Raw genomic sequence first — 6,000 nt, 5'->3', positions numbered from 1 at the left:
ATCTGATACCTTTCACTAAGGTTTTGTGGGGAATGCCATTGGCCAATCAAATGCACACACTTAGCATTCAAGATGTGTGCATGATCTCCGTTGCATATGAGCTATCCTTGTGCATCTTGCACCATCTTTACTTCCTTGGGCAAAGTAGTTTGGTCTTGTACTTTGACTCTCTTCATCTTTACCTTCTGTTCCTTCCATTGTTTGGCCCCCAACCATACCTTAGTCGTATTTCATGTGGAGGAATGTCTTCTTTCAAAACTTTGCAACATATCTTCATGCTATCAAACATTGTTTTGATTTTGTGATGCGGATCAAATTCTCTGATAGCTGCTAGCACTAATACATCACGATGGGCTTCTTCATGTAGCCTATGCTCTAAATTCTCCCACACAGTGCTAATGAAATCTTTAATAAAATATCTCTTTCATTAATCAATTGGTTCCAGCATCTACACACATTAAGATTTCTAGTATGCACTCTTTGCGAATTTCTCGCATGATAATGTTTTTTTGTTCAGACATCATTTCTACATGGGGTAAGAAAAAAATTATTTAAATATTTAGCATAGCACGCCTAGGTTTCACACATGCTAGACCATCAAAATATTATCATATCCTGATGACATGATATAGATAATCATATACATTTCATGCATGTCACATAAATTATAATCAAAGAAATGTAACACTTCAAAAAACTATGTTAAACCATAAGACATTGGTTCACATTTTGATTGCGCGCTAACATTAGTTCTATCCAAAGTTGATAAAATATGGTATAAAGCTAAGTGAAGGTGTAAAGCTATCTTTCCATGGCCATTTTGGACAAATAATTTGCAAAAACACACAATTCTTTGCTATTTTGTTTTAAAATAGAATCAAATTTTAAATTTTTAATCCTCCAAGTTAGATATTGAAGCTCAATATTACAAATAATTTGCTAATTTGAGAAATTTTTTTTATTTTATTTTTGAGCTTTTCATGTCAATTGTGTACTTGAATGACTCGTTTCATATCTTAATCCCATATGTAAGAACTTTCATGAGGTTTTGATGTTATATACAAAAGTAGTCTCATTTACCGAAAATCTTTGATCCGAGAATTTTTTGTGGCTTAAGTCAGCTTTGTGGCTCATTACAAGTTTTGTACCCAGAGAGAGAGAGAGAGAGAGAGAGAGAGAGAGAGAGAGAGAGAGAGAGAGAGAGAGAGAGAGAGAGAGATGACAGACTAACAATTGAAGTTTATTTCTGTGATGAGTTGATTTTCAAAGTTCAATATGTTTAAGAAAAAAAAATTATATGATGTATAATATATATATTTTTAATAAATTTTATTAACATGATGGAGAGATGAAATAAAATTTGTTTGTGTATGGTTATCATAGTTAATAATATAAAAGAAATATTTTTGCAACTTGTCCATAGTTATAACCAATTAATTCTATGAAAAGATAAACAAAAAAATATGATGATTTTTTTTTAAAAATATATGCATTATGATTTGATACAAGATACTTGGAAAAAAAGAATCGACATGAACATTTATAGACATCTTGAAATTTTTTATATGAAATACTCTCCACGGTCGTGTTACCGACCAAGTATTTCATGTACATAGTTCTCAAACAAACATTGAATATGCATGCACATATAATTTATACAACATTCATTGGAATGAGTTGAACACTTATGACAACTATTCCAGGTTGGTAGTTAGAGTTAGTTCAAATCAGACAACACTGGAACTAAAATGTAAGACTAGAACTAGAAATGACACTAAATATTGACCATTCCTCTGGTTCCCACAAATAGCATTTGAAAGCGCTCTAAGTCAGTGTAAGCTGTTTTGTCATGAAGGAATTCTTGTATTTGAAGAGCTTTGTCTCTCCTTAATTTCTTGTTCAATGCTAACAACACAATTGAGCAATTCTGTTCTGAATTTGAGTCAAAGTTAGACTCTAGTTGAATGCTTTTGCTCTTATCTTGATTCTTTGATGTGTATATAGCCAACGCTTGTTGTGTCATCAAGTATTTAGAACTAGATAAACCATTTTCTTCATAATGGGTTTGTAATTGTTCCTGTCACTGATCCTGAACAGGCTGGTTCTAATCTAGTTGTTGAGTTTGACTGGCTGAACAAGTACCTTGGGTGTCCTCAATGGGTTCCCACCCATTGGACAGTTAGGAGAGGGTTGATCATCATCATTGTTGTGGACAGCTTCGGTGTCATCCCCTTGGTCCTGGTCATCCTCTTTTTCTTCTTCATCTTCAACATCCTGGTTTTTGATGTACTCAACCAACATTTGATTAACCAGAGCTCCTATATATTCTTTAGATTTATCCTCTAAATCAAATTTCATGGTTTCCACAAGATTTTGCAGATCTTCAGTATTTTAAGTGAGATTTCCCTTGGGATCTATGATATCTACTAGGGATTGGTAGATGTACTTCTCTATGAGTGCTTGCTTGAGGGTGAGATGATTGGCCATTAGCAATTTCGTAGAAATCTTTTTCTCTTCTAACCTCCCTTGTAGATTTTCTTTTTCTTCTTTGGCAAATCACTTCTCCTCAGCTAATCGTTTTTTATCATTCCTCAGTGTATCTATGTCTTTTTGTTGGGAAGCTATGATGCGTGCGTCATTATAGTGCTCAATAGAGAGCCCCAAGATTTTGGCCCGGAGTTGATCCATCTCCTCCTTGGCCTTCTCCAGCTCTGTTTTGGTGGCCTAAAATTTTGCCTGAAATGCAATTACTATCAAGCCAGGAGTCTTCTATCAATTTCCCCATGGATTTACCATAGTGTTCCACCCACATCATGGAAACACATTCATCAATGATACCATCAATGTCGGTCCCAGAGGTCGTATGTGTCATGAGAGGAGTGGGGTAAGGCCAATGCCTTATCTACTTGTTGAACTGCCATCCTCCCATGTAGTGGATTCTTCTAAAGTCTTTGGAGTCATTCCATTTACTTTTGCTAAATTGGAGGATATGATAAGGCTAAGTGGGACTTGGATTTGTCCTTGCTCCACATGTCATCTAGTGGAGGTTGTTGCCTCTCATGTTGGAATTAGGGTTGCAGGAAAACACACACAGCTTGGAGAAGATGAAGGAAGCTCAAGGCACACAACAGAGAGTGTATTACTTAGTGTGCAATGGAAAGATCGATAGCCCTAGAGTGATGGGCATATATACAATGCACGGGGGGAAACAACCTCCTAAAGAGGGGAAAAATGCCCTGATGGTCCTAGTGTGTTCAGACACATCACTACCACATGTATATGGTAACAAATCCCCCCTGAAGTGATGTGGTGAACGAGAGCTGGCACATGAGTAAAGGGAAGTGCCATGCCCTGAGGACATGATCAGTCCACAAAGGGGAGTAAGCCCAAAGCTTTGCAAAAAGCTTCAAATTTCTCATGAGACAATGCCTTTGTGAAAAGATCTACAAGGTTGTCCTGTGGTGGCACATAAGCCAAGCTGATCTCTCCTACTGAGAGAGAACAACAGACACTAAAAGATCTGGAAATCATTGTAATCATCAATAAATTGAATAATGCTTTGAATTTAGTTTAATCAAAGACTAAGGTGGGCTGTTAGCAGCACCGTCACTTAGATCAACTAAAAATTAGGATTTTAAGCTCCCTTTTTACAAGATTAACCGGGTCGTTAACGACATCAAGACTTAATAGGATGATTAATCAATCTCTAACTGATGACGGTGATGGTAATTCTCTCTTGTCGCTTTATCTGATTCAACTGTCCTTGGATTCTGCAAACTTAGCTTCTGCTCACTGCCTCAATCTTCATGCTTCAATTATTGTCAAATGTTATGCAACTTCTTGCTCTATTTGCTTTACACTGACTTAATTGATGCTGAGGGAAGTCCTTTTGTAAGTAGATTAGCAGGATTTTCTGTGGTGTGAACTTTGACAAGCTGAAGTTGCTTATCCTCGAGCATTTCGCTGATGAAATGATACTTCACATACACATGCTTTGTCTTTGAGTGATAAATTGGATTGCGAGCCAATTGTATAGCACTTTGACTATCACAATATAACACAGGCATCTCTTCTTTGATTCCCAAATCTGTTACTAGTCAATTAAGCCAAATTGATGCTTTGCATGCCTCTGATGCTGCAACATATTCAGCCTCTGTAGTAGACTGAGTAACACAATCTTGTAATCTAGAACGCCATGATACTACTCCACCAGCCAATGTAAAGACATACCCTGACGTAGACCTTCGGTTGTCTAAGTCACCTGCATAATCTGAGTTTGTAAAACCCTTTACACTTAGCTCATGAGTCCCATAGCATATACGCATACTCTTTGTAGCTTTCAGGTATCTCAATATTCCTTTCACTGCCTCCCAATGTTTCTTGCTTGGGTTTGACATGTATGGACTTACTACTCCCATTGCAAATGCAATGTCTGGGCGAGTAGCAATCATTGCATACATCAAACTACCCACTGCAAACGCATATGGAATCTTATCCATTTCAGCCTGTTCTTCCTCAGACACAGGACAATCTTGTTTGCTAAGTTTCACATATGGTGGCAATGGAACACTCAGTGCCTTTCCCTTCTCCATATTGAAACGTTGCAAAACCTTGTCAATATACTCTGTTTGAGATAACCAAATCAACTTCTTTGATCTGTCTCTCTCAATGCGCATACCAAGTATATGACTTGCCTCACCCATGTCTTTCATGTCAAACGATTTTGCCATCTTTGACTTCAAAGATGAAATTTCTTCCAAGTGCTTTCCAGCAATCAACATGTCATCCACATACAAAATAAGGATCAGCCAACTGCCATCCTTATCCTTCTTTGTATATAGACAGTGATCGAACTCATTACGTTTGTAGCCTTGAGAAAGCATAAACTTGTGGAATTTATGGTACCATGCCCTCGGTGATTGTTTTAAGCCATAAAGACTCTTTAACAACTAGCATACCCAATCTTCCTTACCTTTCTCAACAAACCCTTCTGGCTGCTGCATGTAAATTTCCACATCTAAATCACCATGCAAGAACGCTGTCTTGACATCCATTTGGTGCAACACCAAATCTAATATGGCAACCAATGCAAGAAAGCATCTCAATGTAGTCATCTTCACCACCGGAGAGAAGACTTCATCAAAGTCAATGCCTTGTTCTTGCTTAAAGCCCTTGGCAACAAGCCTTGCTTTGTACTTTGGCTGACTATCATGAGCGGTGATCTTATAACTGTAAACCCATTTACAAGGTAGAGACTTTTTGCCCTATGGTAATTTAACTAGCTTCCATGTCTTGTTTTTATGCAGAGCTGTCATCTCTGACTGCATGGCCAATTGCCAATTCCCGGAGTCCTTCATTTTCATTGCTTCCTTGTAACATGAAGGCTCATTGCAATCAGTCAGCATGACATAGTTCATAGATGGAACAAACCTATCAGGAGGTCGCGTGACACGTCCAAATCTATGCACAATAGGTGGCTCAAGCTTAGCCACAACCTGTGGTTCCACTCTATCCTGTCCTTGCTCCTCTTGAGCCCTGACAATTTCTCTTGCACGTGCAGGTCCATCTTCTTGGAAGACAACTCTTCTAATCTCCTCAACCCTCTCTGGTTTAGAATAATATTTGGATTCATTAAAGTGAACATCATTGCTGCGGACAACCTTTCTGGATTCGGGATCCCAGAGTCTGTACCCCATCTCACCAGAATCACCATAGCCTAGAAAGATGCACTTTCTACTTTTTGGCTCAAGTTTGTTCCTAAATTCCTTTGGAACATGAGTATATGCCTCACAGCCAAAGACTCTGAGATGCTTGTATGAGGGCATTTTGCCTGACCATACCATCTCTGGCACTGAATCCTTCTGCAAAACCTTGCTAGGAGATCTATTTACAAGATGAACAGCTGTTGATACAGCTTCAGTCCAAAACCCATTTGGCAGCTGTGCATTAGACAACATACTTATGACCTTCTCTTGTATGGTCCTATTCATCCTCTCAGCA

The sequence above is a fragment of the Adiantum capillus-veneris genome, chromosome 13 (genome assembly GCF_014529385.1).
Source record: "Adiantum capillus-veneris isolate H3 chromosome 13, ASM1452938v2, whole genome shotgun sequence".
NCBI lineage: Eukaryota > Viridiplantae > Streptophyta > Polypodiopsida > Polypodiales > Pteridaceae > Adiantum > Adiantum capillus-veneris.
The sequence above is the reverse complement of the archived record's forward strand: the minus strand, read 5'-3'. Positions refer to the sequence as shown.